The 23,544-nt window shown below is 46.9% G+C and overlaps 1 non-coding gene across 1 annotated transcript; it reads left to right on the top strand.

Annotated features, from left to right (window-relative positions):
- Window positions 1–3,248: 3,248 nt before the first annotated feature.
- TRNAR-CCU (transfer RNA arginine (anticodon CCU)) lies at window positions 3,249–3,321 on the top strand. The gene has a single exon. It is a non-coding gene; the product is annotated as a tRNA-Arg (tRNA).
- Window positions 3,322–23,544: the final 20,223 nt, after the last annotated feature.

Below are 23,544 nucleotides of genomic sequence, written 5' to 3'. Positions count from 1 at the left end.
AGGAGACCAAATAATAATAATGTAGTCATTAAGCATAGTCAAGGACCTTCAGTTCTTTCTCAAGGGCTATAGATAATATTCTGAGCCATATCCTGTGAGCTGTCTCATAGATACCAAAACACTAGGTGGAGAAGTTAACCACACAGTGACCAGACTATACCCAGGACATGAGCTGCCATAATTCCAATAATTGGCTGCAAAGAAACGGGAACAAACGGACCCTGGAACTGAAGATGAACTGTACCTAAAACAACCATGATGTTGCTGGTCATACCGTTGATGACTGATTTGAAGATGACTGTTAGAGATGACTATGCTATTTTTGCATGTAGGTCCCCCCACCCCGACTCTGCCTGTAAAAACTCTCACCCATTGCTTGTTGGGGTGGGAGGAGTCAGCCTTTGGACAGATGTCCGCCACCCTCCCTCCCCCCAGTTGCCAGTGTCTGAAATAAAGCAAACTTTCCTTTCTACCACCCTGCCTTGTTTATTGGCTTTTGAGTGATGAGCAGCCTGACTCCACACACTCAGTAACGTCGGGGGTGGGAGAGACACCTGCTAAGTCTCTCTCTCCCCCTGAGTGAGCACACAGTGGTCTCCCCACCCTGGCCCAAACGTGTTTAAACACGAAGTTAGTTAATGCTACTGGGCCTGCCTTTTAATTCCACCGAACGATGTTTGTTTGGAGAGAATCTCAAGGCATCTGAGCTCTTACAATACAGTGTGAAAACAAAGCATCCTTAAACCTGTCAGTGTTTTCAAAAAGAAAAACAACCAAACACAACTGTGGTCTTTGGCTAACTTTCTTAGAGAAGAAAACCAGCGTCTGCCGGTAACAGGCTGCTCTGGGGACGGCTGATCACAGGGCCGGATGGAACATTCGTAGTAATTAGTGGCAGCACCAGAATAGAAACCTCAGCAGTGCTCTTCCTGTTGCCATGGTGACAGCCCCCCAAACACCTGCCCCTCCCCTCCCAGGCACTCGGCACTATCCAGGCCGGCCTCCCATCTGGTGTGCGATCTTGTTGAGAGCAGAGAATTAAACTGACTGCTCATTTGTCTCCTGGAGTTGTGTGAGTGAGCGAGTGTGTGTGTATGTGTGCTGGGGTATGGGGAGGAGGACATGGATTGGAAGGAAGGGGCTGGCTGAGGGCTGAGGGCTGGCTGTCCCCTGTGCTCAGCATGAGGGACAGGAGAGCAGCTGGCACGTCCTCCCAGATCACAGACAGGGGCTATCGAGGGACCCTAAACTCATGATGCCCCTAGCACCTGGTGATGAGCCGGGGCCCCAGGATATGCAGGCTCTTGACCTGAGGCAAGGACAAGCGGAGCCCACACCCTTGATTTTCTAAGATGTCCTCCACACTCACCCTCTATTCCTGGTTGTTGAGCAATTTCCGTGGTTTCTTTAGAGCTTGGGAAGAGTCAAACATTCTTGTTGCTCTGCTAAGAAACTAAGAATTTGGCCAGATCTTTTTTTAATGTTTTAAAATTATTTTTAATTGGTGGATAATTACAATATTGTGTTGATTTTTGCCATACATCAATATGAATCAGGAGAAGGCAATGGCAACCCACTTCAGTACTCTTGCCTGGAAAATCCCATGGACGGAGGAGTCTGGTAGGCTGCAGTCCTTGGGGTCGCTAAGAGTCAGACACGACTGAGCGACTTCACTTTCACTTTTCACTTTCATGCTTTGGAGAAGGAAATGGCAACCCACTCCAGTGTTCTTGCCCAGAGAATCCCAGGGACGGGGGAGCCTGGTGGGCTGCCGTCTATGGGGGTCGCACAGAGTCGGACACGACTGAAGTGCCTTAGCAGCAGCAGCAGCAGCAGCAGCAGCGATATGAATCAGCCATTGGTATACGTATATCCCCTCCCTCTGGAACCTCCCTCCCACCTCCCACCACATCCCACCCCTCTAAGGTTGTCACAGAGCACCGGATGTGAGCTCCCTGCATTGCACAACAAATTTCCACTGGCTAACTAATTTTACATATGGTAGTGGATATGTTTCAATGCTACTCTTTGGATTTGTCTCACCCTCCCCTTCCTTCCCTGTGTCCGCAAGTCTGTTCTCTATGTTTCCATTGCTGTAAGAATTTGGCCAAGTTTGCTAAAGACTTGAGAAGATTGTAAAGTAGAAATCGGCTGCTGATTCTCCTCCGGGTCTTGTTGGTTTCGGAACCGGGTGTGAAGGGTGTTGATGTGATTCCCTATATCGTGTGCTGCTTGTCAAGGCCCGGGGGCTGCACACTGAGGCCAGGTAGGGTGCCCATCTCCACCACCCACAGGGAAGTATGGGGCTGGTACATGGATGTGCATTGGAAGAAATGTATATGGTGCTCAGAAAGGGCATGGTTTGCCTGTGGTGTAAGATCAGCAGGTTTGGGTGTTTTGTTCCCTTAATAAATCTTCCCTGCACCGTGCTGCCCTTTGTCTGGGGAGTGTGTGTGCTGCAGAGTGCTGAAACCATTTGTCTGGGCTGCTGAATGGAGAGATTTCCTGAGATTTCTGAGTGAAGGGAACACACCTGCCCTGGCGGGTGTGAGTCACAGCTGCAGGTCTGCCAGTTAGATGGCTGCTGTCTTCCCTGACGGGTGTTTGTGATATTCGTGGCCAATTGTGAGGTTCTTGCACTCGGTGCACTGTGTTTATTTTAATGTTTCCATATTTGGAAGTCAGATCTGCTGTTCATCACACACGCTTATTTCTAAGAACACATCTCTGGTGTGTCATTTTTAAATAGAGCCAAGTTGGGCTTTCCAGGTGGCTCAGTGGTAAAGAACCCGCCTGCCAATGCAGGAGACTGGGGTTCGATCCCTAGGTCGGGAAGATACCTTGGAGAAGGGAATGGCAACCCACTCCAGTGTTCTTGCTTGGAGAATCCCATGGACAGAGGAGCCTGGTGGGCTGCAGTCCATGGGGTCACAAAGAGTTGGACACGACTGAGCGACTGAAACAACAACAAGTTGGGGTTAATAACTTCCACATGGGCTACAACAGTCCTGTGAGAGGGAGTCATTCGGGCAGTGGTTCCTGAATCGTGGGCTGTCAGGGCTGCAAGCTCTCTGGGGTCAACCAGATGCATTTGGCAGAAAAGCAACCAAGGCCTGAGGACTGCTGCTGGCAGCAGAGCGAGGCTGGGGTCTGGGTAGCCTCTCCCATCCCTCTGCCACCTGCCTTCACTAGAGATGTTTGCACAGGGGCAGTGGAGGAGGGGGTGCCGGCAAGAGAACGTGGGGACTTCCCTGATGGTCCAGTGGCTAAGACCCTCTGCTCCTAATGCAGGGGGCCCAGGTTCAATCCCTGGTCAGGGAACTAGATCCCATGTGCCACAACTAAGACACAGCTGCTGCTGCTGCTGCTGCTAAGTCGCTTCAGTTGTGTCTGACTCTGTGCAACCCCAGAGACGGCAGCCCACCAGGCTCCCCCGTCCCTGGGATTCTCCAGGCAAGAACACTGGAGTGGGTTGCCATTTCCTTCTCCAATGCATGGAAGTGAAAAGTGAAAGTGAAATCGCTCAGTCGTGTCCGACTCTTATCGACCCCATGGACTGCAGCCCACCAGGCTCCTCCGTCCGTGAGATTTTCCAGGCAAGAGTACTGGAGTGGGGTGCCATTGCCTTCTCCGAAGACACAGCACAGCCAAATAAATAAAAATTAAAAAAAAAAAAAAGAGGGAGAAGTTTTGTCAGTTCCTGGTGTAGTCAGAACAATGGGTACAGGATCACATTCCAGCTGGTGTGTGTGGGGTGTGGGGGGGGGGTGTTCAAGGCTTCGGGAAGCCTGGGTAAGGTCAAGTGCTGGCCCCACGTCTGTGGACACATCAGCCTGCCCTGTGGGCTGGGGCGGCCTGGGCCCGATTCTCCCGCCACCTCTTGCAGTTTCTGTGTCCCTGGGCTCTGTGACTTACATTTCCTCAACTGTAAATCGGGACTGGGTCTCATCTCTGGAGGGTGGCTGTGAAGACATCATAGCACAGTGGGGCATCCTGCAGGCCAGGAGTACACACACAGCCTCCTGGTTATCCTCCCCATCTCTCCTTCCTCCCAGCTCTTCACTTGCTCCTTTCGCAGACTTTCAGCCTCCCCTCAAGTAAGTAGATGGCGTACCTCTGCCTGCTAGGCTGCTGCTTGGATCCCAGGGGCAGATGGCCAGCGATCTTGTGCCATTAACTCGTGACAGTCTGTGTGAACCATGGTAGCTCAGGCTCGTCCTAACCGACGTGACCCACTGAATCAGCACCACCATTCCCAGTTCCCCTTGGCACTCCCTGGCATAAAGGGGCCCCTCCAGCCTCACGTGCTGGGGAGGAGACTGGTCCACAGAGGCAGAATGCTCAGTCCACGGTGGCTGGAGAGATCCGGGTCAGTCACACCCATGAGGGTGGTTCTTGCCCGTGAAGCCTCAGGGGGGACGATGGGAAGTTGGGGCTCAGCCAGCAAGTGGGGCAGCCATTCCCCCACCCCTCTCTTTGTACAGGTGTGGAGGTGGCCAGACCTCCCACACTCCGCTCAAGGCCCCTACAAGAGCATGAGCTGAGCTGACAGGTGTGTGCCTGCAGCCTCTGGGGGCTGGAATTGGCCCAATCACTCCTCCTGTGTTCTCCTGGTTGATGGCGTTCCAGGCTGGTCCAGATCCAGTGTGACGGGGGACCCTCCCAGCAGGAATGCTGGGAATGTGGGTCACTGGGGGTCATCTTTGGAGGCAACAATTCTGGCCATTACTGGGGAAATGTACAGAAAGTGAGGAATGGGTTTTAACAACATATACAGTTTCCAGGGAATTCTCATGGGTGTTACCCCATTTTGAATTCACAATAACTATGTAAGGAAGGCACGAAGGCTTTCAGGATATGGAAACTCAAGGTCAGTAAAATGAAGTGAACAATAAATAATACGTATCAAATGTAGAACTTACCTGGTGGTCCAGTGGATAAGAATCCACCTGTCAATGCAGGGAACACAGGTTCCTTCCCTGATCCAGGAAGATTCCACGTGCCACGGGGCAACTCAGCCTGTGCTCCATGACTACTGACCCACTCTCTAGAGCCCTCGAGTTGCAACTGTTGAGCCTGCACACCTAGAGTCTGTGCTCACGCAACAAGAGCAGCCTCCACCATTAGAAGCCCAAGCACCACAACTGGAGAGTATCCCCTGCTCATCACAACTACAGGAAGCCTGTGTGTAGCATCAAAGACTCAGCACAGTCAAAAAGAAATAGAACTTCTTTTTTTAAACAGAAAGGTAAGTCTCAAATGTGTCCAAATATTCTTGGTCCATTTCATTGCCTTTTCTTCCCTTCCAGTTTTTTTGAGATAGAACAGTACCTCTTTTGGAGGGGTGACATCATGTGACCATTTTACATGAGGAGACTGAGGCCCAGGGAGGTGATGTAACTTGCTTAAGATGACACAGGTAGTATGTGGCAGAGTCAGGATTCAACCTAAGTCCCTGTGACTCTGCAGACAGGGTTTTCCCGATTATCTTATTGTCTTATCATGTGGTGATTTGCACAGGTTGTCAACATAGACTATTTGAGTAAATAAATACTATTAAGTTCTTCAGATACTTCTGTCAACAAGTAAGTCCATCAGTGTTATTTCCAAAATAAGTTACCACAATGCTATATTTCTCTTTGACAGGCAGAATGAAACATAATGAGTATACACATGATGTTTTAAAAACTCCAGTTTGGGGACTTTGCTGCTGGCCCAGTGATTAAGAATCCACCTTCCGATGTAGGGGACATGGGTTTGACTCCTGGTCTGGGAACTAAGATCCCAAGCGCTGCAGGGCAACTAAGCCTGCAGCTCTGGAGCCCGGGCACCACACTAGAGAGAGGCCCTTGCACTGCAACGAAGATCCCATGTACTACAACCAAGACCCAACTCTGCCAAAGATAAACAAGCAAATATTTTTTAAAAACCCCTAAAACTCCATTTTCCTGGCATTCTGCAAAGTGACTTGACGTCTAGGTATTGGTCATGACTTTCTAGTACAAAAAAAAAAAAATAATAATAAGAGAATCCAGGTAGGTGTGCCAAGGTCCGTTTTGCTGACTCTGTGAAATTTGGAGATGACCCAGGATGTCTTAGGGAACAAAAGTTAGAAACCACTATTTCAGAACTTGGGTCTAGGCTAAGCATGGAAGCAGAACAGTTTTGGTTAGTTTATTTTATTTCCTGGACCTGCTTCCTATCACTGACAAGTCTGTAGGTAATTCAGGTGAACCCTGCAGTCACAGTTGCAATCAGATCTTTGGTAACCAAAGCTAAGGAGTCCATTATATTTTGCTGAGTGGATGGTGGGCTGACACCCGGTCAGGTGCTCAGGACCTTGGAGAGAGGTTTCGACTGCCTTCCAGCGCTACAGAGCTGATTGCTCTATGTTTAATTCTTGGGAAAATGAACCTTTTCATGTTCAGTTACTCCTCTGTTATGGGGTTCTATCATGTACCCAGGTTTTACACTTTGTAGGGTTTTAGGTGCATCTGTGGATATATATTGAAGCATTCCATGGCATAGACAGATTATAAAAGACTTTACATTAGTCTTTATTAAAGATTTTATATTATTAATATAATGCTCTTTTGAAGGTTTGTGTTAAGAACTGGCCTACATATTTCCCATGGTAGGGATTAAATGAGACAAGCTGTGTGAAAACGCTTTGCATACTGCAATTATCACTCGGTAAATGAGTGCTCATGTACTGTTGGAGATTTTCCCTTCTCTTGTGTGCTTTTTAACTTCATAATTTGGTTCCTGAATTCCATATTCTTGCTATTTGGGCAGACCCATTGGCTAAATTGAAGTTGGACCAGTTTATGCAAATTGGCAATATTTCTAGATACAAATACCAAACAAACAGCCTCTGAAGGCTGCTGCAAGGCTGAAACAGTGTAAGAAGACTCAGAATTGTTGCTGGCCATTTTCCTGCTACACTGACTCACATTTTTCATCTGTAAAATATGAGCCCAAACTTAAGCTTCAAAGCGTATTTACGAGGAATAAATGAGCTGGGACTTCCCTGGTGGTCCAGTGGCTAAGACTCTGAGCTCACAATGCAGGGGGCCTGGGTACCATCCCTAGTCAGGGACCTGGACCCCACATTGCTACATCCAAGAGTTTCCATGCCTAAACTAAGACCTGGTGCAGCCAGATAAATAAACATTAAAAACAAACAAACAAACCTCTGAGGCCTCTGTGGTGGTCCAGTGGTAAAGAATCCACCTTGCAATGCAGGGGACACTGATTCGATCCCTGGTCCGGGAAGATCCCATGTGCCATGAGGCAACTAAGCCCATACACCACAACTATGGAACCCACATGCCTGGAGCCCGTGCTCTGCCAACTAAGAGAAAGCACTGCAATGAGAAGCCCAAGCACCCCAATGAAGAGTAGACCCTGCTCACCGCAACTAGAGAAAGCAGTGAAGATCCAGCACAGTCAAAAATAAAGAGATAAATAAAAATTAAAAAAAACTTTGGGTGAACGTATCTTGAAAACATCTAGCCCTGAAGGACTACACCCTTTACTCATTGCTACTTTTAGCCCTGAAAATATACTGGTGAATTTATCAGTCTTATCGTCTATATGATACATCTTTTCAACTTCTTAAGAGAAAGAAATTGGGAAATTTACTATTACTGAGATTTATTAAAGCTCTGCTTTATTTCTCTATCTTGTGGCAATACAGGCTGTATTATTTAGCTTTAGCTAAATACATACATTTTAGTCTGAGTAAACATATATCATTACGCACCATACTTTACTATTTGTTAGATAGCTGTCAGCTACAAACACGTTATCCTCCGTGTTAAAGTTAGCGACAGGAAAATGCTGTTGCCACTGAAAATTGGACTCTGAGAATAGATGAATGTCCAAATGCTTGTTTTAAAAATAGGACGTGTTCATCTTGTGACGACATTGGCTCCCAGTAGCCAGCACATAAATGCCAGGCAGGCAATTATTGTCTTTGAAGAATGTAAGGACTACTTCTTTCATCAACAGAGAAACAGCCTTCCCATTAAATGCTGGATGTGGTCCGAAGTCCCACATGCCAACTCAACTCCTTGATTTGAAATTCAAAAACTCGTATAGCTTTCGATCCATAATCTAAATAATGATACAAAACCCAGAATGTTCTAAAGGATAAGGAATGAGACCTCTCCCTTCCCGCCCCCGTCCTCCAGCCACTCATATCCCCTCCTTGGAGGCAAATAGTGTTAACGGTTTCTTGTGTATGTTCCATAGGTATTTGATTCATACACAAACATGTATCTGTGTCTACAGCTTCCCTGTTTTTTTAAAAACCCTGTTAGGGGCTGAATTTCACCCCTCCATTCATATGTTGAAACCCTAATCTCCAGTACCTCAGCATGGGGCTGCTTTTGGAGGCAGGGCCTTTAAAGAGGTGATTAAGGTAAAATGGGGTCATATGGGTGGGTCAGTGGTAAAGAACCTGCTTGCCAATGCAAGAGATGCAGGTTTGATCCCAGAGTCAGGAAGATGCCCTGGAGAAGGGAATGGCCACCCACTCCAATATTCTTGCTTGGGAAATCCCATGGACAGAGGAGCCTGGCATGGTATAGTCCATGGGGTCGCAAAGGAGTTCGACATGACTTAGTGACTAAACAACAGCAAGGTAAAATGAGGTCTTACAGGAAGGCCCTAACTCAAAATGACTGATGTCTTTACAGGAAGAGGAGATTAGGACACAGACACACAGCGGGAGGACCATGTGAAGACAGAGGGGTGTCCATAGCCAAGCAGAAAGAAAGGCTCAGGAGAAATCAGCCCTGCCAACATTGTGACATCCATGTTCAAGCCTCCAGACAGTGAGAAATGAGTGTCTGATGTTTAAGCCCCAGCCTGCAGCACTTTCTTAAGAAAGCTGGAGCAGACAGGCATCCTGTCTGCTCCAGGCACACTTCTTTCACAAACCACCCACTTCGTGTGCCCTGTTTTTCACTTGCTGTGTTTTAAAGAAGCACACAGAGGCTTCCTACTTCATGTTATTGTTTGGATACACATTTTATCATCTGGATGTTGCTTAGTTCATTCGACCTCTCTCCTACTGATGAACATATAGATTATTTCCAATATTTCGCTGTTCGAAATAGCACTGTCTTAAATAAATAAAGAAGCTTGTACATAAATAATTTTACATGTGGACAGGTCTAGCTGCAGGATCAATTTCCAAAAGTAGTATCACTGGGCTGAAGGTCAGATGCAAGTCACTGCCAAACTGCCTTTCCTGGGGGTTTCACAGATGGACCTTCCACCAGGAAGGGTGAGGAAACAGCTCCAGCTTCTCCCACAAGCTATCTGTGATCCAAACTTCTGATCTTTCCCAACCTGGGGTTGGTAAAAAAAAATGATGTCTTAAGAATTATCATTTTGGGACTTCCCTAGCAGTGCAGTGGTTAAGACTCCACCCTTTCACTGCAGGAGGCAGTCAATTTAATCCCTGGTTTAGGAACCAAGATCCCACATGTGGTGCACTCAAAAAACAAAGCAAAACAAAGAATTTCTTAAAAAGAAGTATCATTTTGCATTTTTCTTATTATAAAGTGGTATTAAGTATCTTTTTATAAGTTTAAAAGATTTTTGTATTTCACTTTTTGTTAATCTTTTTGTAATTTTTTTTTGTATTGAACATAATCCTTATTTGTTAGAAAATATAGTCATTCTCCACTGTATGAGTGCAAACATTTTTCCCTGTTTGTATTTCCACACTCTTCTTGTATTTTCTACATTGTTCACATGTAGACAATTTTTGAGTTTAACGTAAGCAGTTATTAGTCTCTTTGTTAGTGGTGTCATGACTTCTGACTCCAACTACAGAGTCAGGCCAAACCTTGAAGGTGAGGGTCTTGTCTCTTTCCAGGCTTCAGATGTACCAGGGCCTCCACACTTCTGGCCAATGGGCAACAGTTTGGGTTCTCCATGCCCCACTCATATTCAATAATTTGCCAGAATGTCTCACAGAACTCAGGAAAGTGCTATGCAGTTTTTTCTTTAAACTTCAGTTTTATTACAGCAAAAAGGATACGAATCAAAACCAGTCTAAAGCAGAGACATGGAGGGCGAGATCTGGGAGGGGCCCCGATGTGCTGTCCCTGTGAAGCCAGGACATACCCTCCTGGCGCAGTGACGCGTGACAACATGCTGAGGATTGGTAGTGAGGGGGCCTCCCCTGGGCAATGGTGTCCTGAGTTTCCATGGTTTCATCATGTAGGTGTGAGTGACTGGATCACTGGCCACTCAATTGAACTCAACCTCTAGCTCCCTGTCCCATCCATCCCGAGGCTGGCTGACACACGTGACTCAAAGAGCCAGCCCTCTAATCACCTGCTGGTCTTCCTGTTCTGGAAGCCCTCAGTTGAGTCATCTCCTTAGTATAAACTTTTGGGGTCCACTAAGGATGACACAGACATTCTTATCACCGAAGAAATTTCAAGTATTGAAAGGTTACCTCCCAGGAACTGGAGACAGGCCAGCCCAATTCTTTATCACCCAGGATACAGATTCTAGGTTTTGTATTCTATATAGAAGGTTTTTTCCTTTTCTAAGGGAAATTATTATAAAAACAAATTGCTCATGATTCCTGTACCATGCCCTGGTAGCTGAATGATTTCATTTTTTCACCCCAAATGTATTTTTTCAGCTTTGTCATGCAGTCATATCTAACTGTTTACAGTCCTTTGGACTGTAACCTGCCAAGCTCCTCTGTCCATGGAATTTCCCTTGCAAGAATACTGGAGTGGGTTGCCATCTCCTTCTCCAGGGGATCTTCCCAATCTAGGGATTGAACTTGGGTCTTCTGTGTATCCTGCATTGCAGGCAGATTCTTTACCCACTGAGCCACCAAGGAAGCTTTATTGAAATGTAATTGTCATTCCTCTGGAACTTATTCTAGTGCATAGGATACAGATTCAACTTAATTTTTTTCTAGATAATTTGTCCACAAACCAGTTACTGAATAAACTATTTTTCCTCCTTGACTTGAAATGCCAGATTTATTGTATACTGAATTCCCATATGTATACAGATCTACTTCTAAACCTAGAGTGTTGACCTGTTTTTCATGTGTTTATAGCACATGGTCTTAATTATTGCAGTTTTATAAGTTATTACTTCTAATTGACATCATTAGTAATTTTCTTTTTTTTAATTAATTAATTAATTAATTTTTATTTTACTTTACAATACTGTATTGGTTTTGCCATACATTGACATGAATCCGCCACAGGTGTACATGAGTTCCCAATCCTGTACCCCCCTCCCACCTCCCTCCCCATATCATCTCTCTGGGTCATCCCAGTGCACCAGCCCCAAGCATCCTGTATCCTGTATCGAACCTAGACTGGTGATTCGTTTCTTACATGATAGTATACATGTTTCAATGCCATTCTCCCAAATCATCCCACCCTCGCCCTCTCCCACAGAGTCCAAAAGTCTGTTCTATACATCTGTGTCTCTTTTGCTGTCTCGCATACAGGGTCATCATTACCATCTTTCTAAATTCCATATATATGTGTTAGTATACTGTATTGGTGTTTTTCTTTCTGGCTTACTTCACTCTGTATAATCAGCTCCAGTTTCATCCACTTCATTAGAACGGATTCAAATCTATTCTTTTTAATGGCTGAGTAGTACTCCATTGTGTATATGTACTACAGCTTTCTTATCCATTCATCTGCTGATGGACATCTAGGTTGCTTCCATGTCCTGGCTATTATAAACAATGCTGCGATGAACATTAGGGTACACGTGTCTCTTTCAATTCTGGTTTCCTCGGTGTGTATGCCCAATTTCTTAAACTTATACAAAGTGCTCTTTTGGAGCTGGACTTGAAACTAAATGCCAGGGACTTCCCTAGTGGTCCAGTAGTTAAGACTTTTGCCTTCCAATCCAGGGGGGTTCAGGTTCGATCCTGGGTCGGGGAGCTAAGATGGCACATGCCTCATGGCCAAAAAGCCAAAACATAGAACAGAAGCAGTATTGTAACAAATTCAAAAAGGCTTTTAAAATGGCCCACATCAAAAAAAAAAAATCTTAAAAACAAACAAACAAAAAACGCTCAGTTGTGTCCGACTGTTTTCGACCTCATGGACTATACAGTCCTTGGAATTTTCCAAGCCAGAATACTGGAGTGGGTAGCTTTCCCTTCTCCAGGGGATCTTTCCAACTCAGGGATCAAAGCCAGGTCTCCCGCATTGCAGGCAGATTCTTTACCAGCTGGGCCACAAGAGAAACCTAAAAATTCAATAAAGACTTTTAAAATGGCCCACATCAAAAAAAAAAAAAAATCTTAAAAACGAACAAACAGAAACAAATGCCAACTGGAGGTAAGACACCAATAGAGCTGTGAGTTGAGTGGACAGTACCCCATTGACCTGGCTTGTGAGTCAGTGAACAGCTTAGAGCAGGAATTGCTTCAAGGAATTGTTTAGTTCCTGGAGTGGGTTGTCATTTCCTCCTCCAGGGGATCTTCTAGACCCAGGGATCAAACCCAGGTCTCCTGCATCACAGAATAGTTCTTTACCGTCTGAGCCACTGGAAAATAGTAGAGCTGACAATCAAAGAATCAGATTCTGCTGACCCTGGAGCAGGGAGACAAGCTGACTTGGACCTGTCCTGATCAAGAGTCCACGGATCCCCCTGGGAGGAATTGAGTGGTTGTTCTGGCAATTCTGCCAGGACAGAAAGGAACACACACGGTTGTGCCCCATACATTCCTCTTGTCTAAGGAGCTGTTCAGACTCACGTGGACAACTTTCCCTGTATTGGAAAGAGCCCAGCCATCTGTAGCCCCTGCTCTCTGATGTAATGAGAGCCTTTAGACCTCTCAACGGTCAGCTGCGGCATGAGCTGGGCACACACTTTCCTCCGAGCATCTCACCTGCTGGCCATCTTGCCCTGGGCTGAATCACCCACTTCCTCCCAGTGAGATCCGTGGACTCTTGATCAGGACGAGTCCAAGTCAGCTTGTCTCCCTGCTCCAGGGTCAGCAGAATCTGATTCTTTGATCGTCAGCTCTGCTATTTCCCAGTGGTTCAGACGGTAAAGAACTTGTCTGTGATGCAGGAGACCTGGGTTCCATCCCTGCGTCAGGAAGATCCCCTGGAGGAGAAAATGGCAACCCCCTCCAGTATTCTTGCCTGGAGAATTCCATGGACAGAGGAGCCTGGCGGGCTACAATCCATGGGGTTGCAAAGAATCAGACATGGCTAAGCGACTAATACGCTAACACTCTATTTTCTTCTTCTTTCCCTTCATGCTGCGAAAAAAAAATTGTAGAATCTTGCAGAACCAAACCACTGTTTTACTGGGATGACAGTCTCTTTGGAGAAGGATAAAGTGACATTCTCCCAATTAGCCTCATATTGGCTTAATTTCAGATAAATTATTGAGCAAAAATTTTTAAGTTATTTAATCATTAAGAACTGTTCATTTTTATTTTGGCTATAAATGTATAATTGTCACAAAAATTTTAGGTCACTTTGTTTTAGGCTGTATATTTCTTAGTTTTGCTTACTACTTCATGAAGAAATATCAATAAAATTTTCTATTAAAAAACAAAGTGTAAAAAAAAAAAACAAAAAAAAACCAAAAAAACCACAAAGTGTATGGGTGAAATCATATAATGCCTGGAATTTGCTTCCAAAGAATCTGGGGTTGGGGTGGGGGATTAGTTGGTTTACAGAAAACACAAGTTTGGCCATGAGTGGATGATTGTTGAATTGCTGAAACTGGGGTGTGGGGGCCCATAGGATTTCTTTGTATATGTTCATTATGACAAATATATAATTCGTTTTTATTTTGCATGCTTGTAATTTTTAAAAAAATATTTACTTATTTAATTAACTTATTTGGCTGCATCAGGTCTGAGTTGTGGCGCTTGGGATCGTCTGTCTCCACTGTGGCCTGTGGGGTTTTTAGTTGCAGCATGTGGGGTCTAGTCCCCTGACCAGGGATTGAACCTGGGCCTCCTGTATTGGGACCTCGGAGTCTTAGCCACCAGACCACCAGGGAAATCCCTGTTTGTAGTTTCCTGTTAACGAGAAGAGAAGACCCCTCAGCTCCACTTTGGTTGGGGTGACTGCAGTGCAGCCTGGCTGTCCCCGGGGGAGCACTTGAGCCCCTCTGAGTATCGTCTCCTCCCCAGGCAGGCACTGTCTGCAGTGCAAGAGGCCCTTCCAAGCTCCCTTCATTCCTCCCAAGGCTTCTGGGCAGAATTCCTGCTACTCTTTCTTCACATCATCTTTCTTTTCTATTTCTGAATTCCATTTCATGCTTCTCCTAATTATTCCCAGTAAAGAAGAAATTCAAAATTCACAAATGCTGTGACTGAAATCGTTTTTGCTGAAAGCCTGTTCAGAAATAGCCCGAGGAGTAGAATTCTTCCGAAGAAGAGCATCTGGGGAAGGCTTTCTGCCTTAGTTTTCCTTAAAATAAGGTTATTTAACAGAGATCTGAAGACAGCATCGTGAGCAACTTTTCATTTTCCTGTTAATTATACTCGAGCTGAGAAGCGGAAATATAAAAGCGTTTTATAAAAATCCAAGAAGTGCATTTAAACAAGAAGCTTTACTTGAAGGAGAAAACTATCTAGGAGTCACTTCTTCTGAAGTAATTTGTCCTGACAGCGACAAAGCTCTCTACTTGCAACAGCTACATACAACTATATATATATACATTGTTCTTGATTTTATAATGAGGATGAAAAACACTAAACTTCTCCAATCAAACAATGTATGCAATGATTTTTGTTGTTGTTGTTGTTCTTGTTTTGTGAAACGGGCCTGTTGCTGTTGTTTGGTCACTCAGTCGTGTCTGACTCTTTGCAGCCCCATGGACTGCAGCATGCCAGGCTTCCCTGTCCTCATGCCAGGCTTCCCTGTCCTTCACCATCTCCCAGAGCTTGCTCAAACTCATGTCCATTGAGTCAGTGATGCCATCCTACCATCTCATCATTCGTTGTCCCCTTCTCCTCCTGCTTTCAATCATTCCTAGCATCAGAAGAGCTGAATGAGCATACCAGTTATGGAGAAAGGGGCAATTTTCACAGAAGCAGTAGTTCCCCCACCTCATTCCTTTTGATGTTGATCAAAATATACCATTAACCAATTAGTTAAAAAAAACCAATATGCTTGTGCACATACTCCCATTACTTCATGTACAACAAAGAAAAGGGGGAGGGGAAATGAAACACCAGAGAAAACGAGATCGCAGCAGTCAGTATGCAATGGAACCAAATCGTGGTTTTTTAATGGAGAGTGACTTCTTGGTTCTGCAGTAAAGTAGGTCCTCTCTTTAGTAGACACTTCCTGTCTGCTGCCAGGACACACCAGAAATATCTTCATCGTCCATTTACAGCTGTGCAGGTATGTCTGTTTCATTGATTGACTGACCATCAAATCAGAATCAGATCTGCTTCATGGACAAACCCTGCCATTCACACTAGGCTTTTATTAAAGTGGTAATGCCTCTGAGCCTTAAACCATGACACCAAAGTATCCTCCCCTGCTACTTTCACATTAATATGATTGTCTCCTCTGTCTTGACTTCCTCTTGGGGCTTTTCACTGGCCATGGCAAGCCCCAGAGTCTTCTCTGGCTACTTCACAGAAAAGGTATCAAGACTGGTATCAAACAACCACAGAGACAGGCTGCTGCTTTCTTAGGGTGTGGCTCTAGAAACTGGCACCATTACTTCATTTGCATTTTTTGGTCAAGCAAAGAACCTAGATTCAAGAGTAGTTAACACAGACTTCAACTCTTGATGGAGGAATGTTTAAATTTGGATGACATGTTTATAACTGCCACACCCCACAGTAATTTCCAGAACTGGGATATGAATCCAGGTATGTCTGAGTCATGGAGTTCACAGTCTTCAAAATTCTGCTTTGCTTTGCAGATAGGATGGGTGAAAGACCTCGGGCTGGAACAGTGAGAAAATTGTTCAAAATATTTTTAGTTGGCATTGGGGAGGGTGGTGGTTTTTGCTGTATTACCTTGCTTGTAGTATTTATGGCAAATTTCAATGAGGTCATTTTAATGCTTAGTTTCTAGAGTTGGGAAGGTCACTGCTATTAAAAAAACAAGAGAAAGGATTATTTCCTTTTTAGCATTGATCTGAGGACAGGATTCACCACGAGCAAAAGAACTCTGTCTGGGCTTTGGTTTCTACCGAGAAGAACAGTCTGTTTATTGCGGGCATGCCTTAACAGAAGCTACGTTACTCAGCTCAGCTTTAATCCTGGAGCTGCAATCCAACCATTCAAAACCCCATTATTATACCTGAGAGGTGGGGCAGGGCCAGCATGATGTTAACGTGGCAGCAGATAGACGTAGGGAGTCAGGGCTCAAAGCTGTTGGCTTTGAAACATAGATGAAATCCAGCCCTTTCTCGTTCAATTCTGTTAAGGTTCCCAAAAGCTGCTGCCCAGAGGGCAGGGAAATTCCAGGCTTTGCCCACATTTGCTTTGGTTGTTGTTGTTGTTCAGTCACTCAGATGTGTCCGACTCTTTGCAACCCCATGGACTGCAGCACACCAGGCTTCCCTGTCTTACACTATCCCCTGGAGTTTGCTCAAAGGCACATCCATTGAGTCATTGATGTCATCCAACTGTTGCCCCCTTCTCCATTTGCTTTGGGGATCTTGGATTATGACAGCACTAGAGACAAAGATTTGCATATCTCACAGCTGCTAAAAGATGGGTATAAGTGAATACAACATGGTCCATAGGATCTTGCTGCCTGGAAACTATGAGGTACTCTGGAGTGAAACACGATGCGATACCGGGTGCACTAGGAAGTCTGGGGTACAGAAAGGTGACTGTTTAGACAGACAGTTTTGTTCAAGGAGCAGATGAGAAAGTCTCCTCATGGGGCAGCTCTCTGTGAAGCGTCCTCTCCTTAGGACCAGGGAGGAGGAGGGGGCTGGCCCAGGACAGAGCAATCAGAGGGCCCAGAGAGAAGCCTTCTCCTTCCACTGTGGCCCATCGTGAGCACTCAAGAAACTGCGAGGAGCGTTCCCAGTATCTCTGCCTAGCGGGGCTAAGTAATTTGCTGCTGCCGCGCACGGTCTGGAATCCTTCCGCCCCTAATGGACCGGAAGCCATTAGCGCCATTGACCGCTGGCCAGGATGCAGTCCCAGCCCCTCCCGGGTGATGGATGAGGTGGGTGCTGAGGCACACCTACCGACAGCCTTCCCAAACCGTGGTCTGGCTGCGTTAGAATCCTTTAGCACAAGCCTAAGTCAGGAGCAGAGACCCCAGAAGAGGACAGAGGAAGAAGAGTTGGGCACAATATTGGACTGACAGTCTGACATTAATTTGACATCATGTCTGAGGCAGCAGACATGGAAAAGCAGCTGAGGGAGAACCAGACTGGTGGCGGGGGGCCACTGGATGAGCAAATTTCTCTCTGGGGAAGTCAGGGTGAGGAGTGAAGTCTCAAAGCTGCAAAGGGCTCATTTCAAAAGCCTTCTCTCTGTGGCCTCAGCCTTCCCCAATTCTTCTGGATGAGACTGTCCCCCTCGCCTCCGGATTCAGCCCTGTGGGGTTTCCACTCCAAGCCTGAGGCCAAGGCAGAGAACACTGCAGGCCTAGGGGATTCAGAGATCAGAGAATTCCTGGGGGAGTGCGGGGAGGCCTATTGATTACAGAGTACAATTCCTTTTTTATTATTGTGGTAAAATATACATATACACATGCAAAATATACTATCTTAATCACGTTTAAGTAGATAGTTCAATGGCGTTAAGTACATTCACGTTACCACACAAGCATCATCCCACATCCACCTCTAGAACTTCCTCATCTCAGACAGAAAAATTCTATTAAATATTAACTTTCTATCCTCCCCCCACCCCAACCCCCCCCCCCCCCCCCGGCCCCCAACATCGCTTGCCTGGTGGCTCAGTGTAAAGAATCCACCTGCCAATGCAGGAGGTTGCAGGTTTGATCCCTGGGTCGGGAAGATTCCCCTGGAGGAGAAATGGCAACCCACTCCAGTATTCTTGCCTGGGCAATTCCAGGGACAGAGGAGCCTCGCAGGCAGGCTGTGGTCCATGGGGTCTCAAAAAGAATTAGGCACGACTTAGCGATTAAACGACAACAATCCCCTCCCCAGCCCTTGGTAGCCTCCTTTCTCCTGTCTGTATCCATGAGTTTGACTACTCTGGGTACCTCAGTTAAGTAGATTCATATATTTGTCCTTCTGTGTCTGGCTTTTTTCACTGAGCGTATTATCCTCAATGAGGAACCTCAAGGTTCATCCACGTTGTAGCCTGTGTCAGAATGTTATGCCTGAATACTATGCTGCGGCATGTTTATACATTTTCTTTATCCACTCATCTCTCCATGGACACTTAGGTTGTTTCTAACTTTTGGCTATTGGGAATACTACAATGCCGTCATGATCATGGGTGTCCAAATATCTTTTTGAGTCCCTCTTTTCAATTCTTTTGAATATAAACCAGAAGTGGAATTGCTGGAATGTGTGGTAATCATGGGCTTCCCTGGTGGCTCAGATGGTAAGGAATCTGCCTGCAATGCAGGAGACCAGGGTTTGATCCCTGTGTCGGGAAGCTCCCATGGGAGAAGGGAATGGCAATCCACTCCAGTAATTATGTGTTTAGTATCTTTAGGAACTGTTGTGGTGTTTTCCACAGGGCCTGCATGTTACATTCTTGCCAGCAAAGCACCAGGGTTCCAATTTCCCCACATCCTTGCCCTCACTCTCTTTTCTCTGTTCTACACACACCTCTTTTAAAAAACGGTAGGTGTCCTGGGGAGTGTGAAGTGGCATCTGACTGTGGTTTGATTTGCACTTCCCTGATGGCTCATCATGCTAAGCATTTTTTATGTGCTTACTGGCCATTTGTATATTTTTGGAGAAACAACCTTCAAGTCCTTTGCTCAATTTTTTTTTAAATTGGGTTTTGTTTGTTTGGGTCTTTTAGTTGTAGAAGTCTTTACATATTCTAGATATTAATCCTTTGACAGATAGATGATTTGCAAATATTTTCTCCCATTCTGTCAGCTGCCTTTCATGCGGATGATAGTGTCGTTTGATGTACAAAGTTTTTAATTTTCATGAAGTTCAATTTATCTATTTTTGTTGTTGCTGTTGCCATATCCAAGAAATCACTGCCAAATCCAATGCAATGAAGCTTCTCCCTATGTTTTCTTCTAAAAGTTTAATACTTTTAGTTCTTAAGTTTCAGTCTTTGACTCAGTTGGGATTATTTTTTATATAAGGTATAATGTAAGGGTCCAACTTCTCTCTTTTGCAGGTGAATACCCAATTTTCCCAACACCGTTTATTGAAAAGACTGTCCTGTCTTTGGAGGGTAGTACCCACTCTTCTTTGAGTTTGATAGACTTTGTTCCCCTAAACCCTACAGATTCCATCGGTAGATTTATGTCCCTGTTGCAGGTGTGACTGTGTTTTTTAACCTTTGGGATCTTCTCCTACTCCCTGCCATCACAGGAACCAAATATAGAGTAAATTTTAGGTTGTCTGGTCAGTACCTGGGGTAAAACTTATAGTTAAAATTAGTCTTTAAAATCCTTATATCACCCTGTGATTACATCGAGTAACCCCTCTCAGTAACACAGAGCTGGTTCTGCCTCCTGTGTCATAACTGACTGCTGGGGGGTGGGGTGGGGGGTGTTGGGATAGGAGGGGAGGACCTGTGATATTGAGCATCAGGTGCAGAGCCATTTTTATTTCTAAAAGTATGAATCTATACCAATGAAATCACTTCCAGGATGGCAAGATGCTCATAATTTGTGCTCCCTGGATACAGAGGTCATCTGTGGGAACAGCAGGTGTGCTGTTGGCACGAGAAGGATGTTTTATCCCACTCTGCAGGTGCAAGAGGTGTAAGTGTGCCAGTTAAGCATCTAGTGTAACTCCACTAGGAGCCACAGGTGTGGGTCCCTGGCTTGTGGAGTTCAGAATCACTCCTGGTCTACCCTTGTCCTGCTTCTCTTTGGGGAGACCTTGGCCTTCCGACCTCAGTGTGGCTTTGGCCTTGGATCCTCTCCCTGTGGTTTGGCTTCTGGGTGGCCGGAGCTCTTTCGTTCTTGGGCTGTTATCTGTTGAGACTTGGTTTGCTTCCAGAGTAACTTCTCGGTTTGGCCTTATGAACTGTTGGGCTGCCCGGCTCCCACCCATGTGTGCCAGGCTGCTGCAGGGCAAGGTCTTACCTCCCTCCCCCTTGGCTAAAAAGCCCATTGTGGAGGGTTCTCAGACTATAGGACTTCGCCACATTGACCCTGGATGCAGCTTGGTTTCTCAGGGCTGAGCTCCTCTGGGGACATCCTAATCTCTCCTGTGGAAGGAAACTTCCCAAATCCCTTCTGACATTCCACTTGGGTCTCATTGCCCACCCTGTTCAGTCTGGCCTTAACAAGGGTCCTCCTGCCAATAGGAGGGTGTACATCACGTGCTCTCTGGTCAGGCCGTGGGTGGGGCTGCTCTGTAGGGATCCAATCGCAGGCAAGGGGGTGGGAGTGCTCACCTACTGCGCAGGTGCAGCTGCGGCTCCCACGCCAGATCACGGCACAGGGGGCAGAGCATCTCTGCTCATATGGCCCGCCCCTCCATCGTCAACTGCGTGTTGGAGGCGGAGCTTCTGCACACGGCCCTGAGCTGAGGTGTCGGGCCGCCATTTTGCACCAGGTTTCCTGGTTGGAGGTGTGTGGTGCGAGGTCTCTGCACGCGGTGCCTGGGTAGCCGGCCGACTAGACTCAGCACAGGGGAAACAAAGTCAGACTCTTATTTCATCACCCAGGTGCTATTTTATTTTCTGGGAGTTGTGAAGGGGCTTTGCCGGTGACGACCTAAGTGGACCCTCCGCGGCCCCCGACACCATCTCTTGTGTTCGGGGTTCTGTTTCCCATTGTCGTGGTGTAGCTCGTGTGTCCACTCGTGAAAGGTCCAGTCGGCCTCAGGGGGACTCTGCACTGGGGAGTTGGCCTTCCCGGGGCCGCCAGTGTCTGGAGGTCCTGGGCTGACCATCTCGTGCCTCCTGGAACCCCAAGGGCGTCTCGTCAGCAGGTTCGCGGTCAAAAGCCAGACTCAGCAAACCAGTCATAGCAGTCATCTCCACGAGGGCCTCCCATCCACGTGTGTCCGCCCCTGGGGTTTGGGAGGGGGCGGAGGGAGGCGGGCACTCGTGGTTCCTGGCCGTCCCCAGTGCCCAGACTTCCCGGCGGGGGTGGCGCGGCTCACAAGGGGCTGTCCCCGTGCACGGTGGACAGACACTGGCTCCTGTTCACGACCCTTGGAGGGAACCGTTGAAATCCCCGACGTGTGGTCAGTGGGAGGAGATCCAGAAAGCTCGAGTGGTTTCCCTGGGGACATAGGGACCCCCAGCCTGTGGCTGGCTGTCCCTGCCCTGCCTGGTCCCAAGCTCGTCTTCTCATGCCTCACCCCACAGGTGTCTGGCAAAATGCTGAAGTAGGAAAATCTCTGTTGCTTTCAGCGCTCCCCAACCTCCCCCTCACACTCCATCCATGAAGCTGCAGCGCATTCCAGGGCCTCCTTTGGCCCTAGGCTCTTGGGTGGAATCCTAAATTACAGTTCATCCTCCTAATTTTTCTCTTCTTTCTGAAATAATTGGTCCTGGGGCCATGTCGGCAGTCTTAGGGCTGGGCTGGGTCGTTCATAGAGCAAAAGGGCTGCAGTGTCAATAGGAGATAATGACTCCAGATGGCTTGCCTTTTATTAAAGTGTTTGCACTTTAACAAAACTCTAGCTCTGAGGACTGTTGGGAGGAATTCAAGGTACATAACAGCCCTGGAATGGAAGATATTTTTGCCTGGGGCTCTTTGATATCCTACAGATCTGTTGTCACAGAGCAGAGACCAGTGCCAGTGGGCGGGGACCACAGTGCTGATGGCCTGCGGTGGGGAGAGGGAAGCCATCCTCTCTTTCTTGACTCCCTTTCCCTAAGTATATGATGAGATGGAAGGACTCTGTGGTCAGCACTCTAAGCACTTTGATGGGATATATGAGATCAGAGACACTGACATCACCTTCAAGGAGCCAGACAGGAAGGCATGGTGACAGAGCAGCGGGAGACCATCCTGGAGCAGGCAGAAGGGGTTTAAATCTGAGATCTGCCTGTGCTCTAGACCAGTGGTCCCCAACCTTTTTTGGCACCAGGGGCTGATTTTGTGGAAGATAGACCAGGGGTGGGGTGGGTGTGGTTTCAGTTCGTTGCATTTATTGTTGCTCTTTATTTGTAATCTGATGCCACCACTGATCTGACGGAGGTGCTGTCATTGGCCTGGAGGTTGGGGACCCCTCCCCTGGACAGCCACCGCCCTCTCTGGGCCTTAGTTCCATGAGACAGGGATACTCCTTACTTCACAGGTCTGCAGGATTAAGGGAGTCTTTGCATGATTAGTTACAGGTATCCTGGAAGAATGCCCAGCACATGGCATCCCAGAAAGTGCCAAATGCCACTGCACTGTCCACCTTTTGTGTTAATGTATGTTACAGACTGTTTGAGGCCCCCAGATTCACATGTTGAAACCTAATCCCTAATGAGATAAGGAGGTGGTATTTGGAGTGGGGCCTTGAGGGGGTAATTAAGTTGAGAGCAAGTACTTCCTGATTGGATTCATGCTCTTGTAAGAACAGGCAGGAGAGAACTAGCTGCTTGTCTCTGCTCTTCACTAGGTGAGGGCTCAGCGGGAAGAAGAGGACAGGAGCTCGTGGAACACTGGATCTGCCGGACCTTGATCTTGGATGTCCAGCCCCCAGAGCTGTGAAAGGTAAGTGTCTCTGGTCTCAGCTTCACCGTCTGTGTATATCTGTTAATGGCGCCTGCACTGATGAGGATGGCATCTTGGCACAGTTTCAAAAGTCCACGCAACACAGTTGACCTTCTGGAGTTCTTTCCTTGTTCTTCCCAGTTAAGATAATTCCTTGAGTGCTGCCGCCTCCTTCCATCACATCTTAGCCAGACGTCACAGTTTTGGGGATGTAGGCCAGGTCTTCTTTTCTGGAGTGGTGATACAGGACTTGTCCTTCCTGGGCCTCGTTCTCACCCTGAGGTGGTGGTTCTGACCTAGATGATGGCAGAGTTGTTACAGGTGTGAGAACAAGACCTTTATGGGCCTTCTGATGGGAGGGGGCAGCACCTGGGCTTGTCCACCCAGACATACATTGAGAGCCAGATGGAGTGACTGTATCAGCCAGAAAGGGTGGCCACCATCCCTGCGTCATGTGCATGGGCAGGTGGGATTCAGTCTGTAGTCATCAGGTGAGATCACCTGAGGATCCTTTAAGATGCAGCCACCAGAGAGCGCCACAGAGCCAGCAGCCTCTCCCTCTTGGGCAGTTCTAGTCACACCTGCCTCCTGGCAGTGAGTGGACACGAGCCATAGTAGGACATGGGGCCAGAGTCCCTGGACAGGTGTTTCTAGCTAGGCCTCAAGGAAAACAGCAAAGGAAGCGTGGAGATGATGTCTCCTCCTGACAGATGGGGGCCCTCCCTGGGAGCCCAGG

The sequence above is a fragment of the Budorcas taxicolor genome, chromosome 22 (assembly GCF_023091745.1).
Source record: "Budorcas taxicolor isolate Tak-1 chromosome 22, Takin1.1, whole genome shotgun sequence".
Classification (NCBI taxonomy): domain Eukaryota; kingdom Metazoa; phylum Chordata; class Mammalia; order Artiodactyla; family Bovidae; genus Budorcas; species Budorcas taxicolor.
Note: the sequence above shows the minus strand (reverse complement) of the source record. Positions and strands in the feature narration are given on the sequence as shown.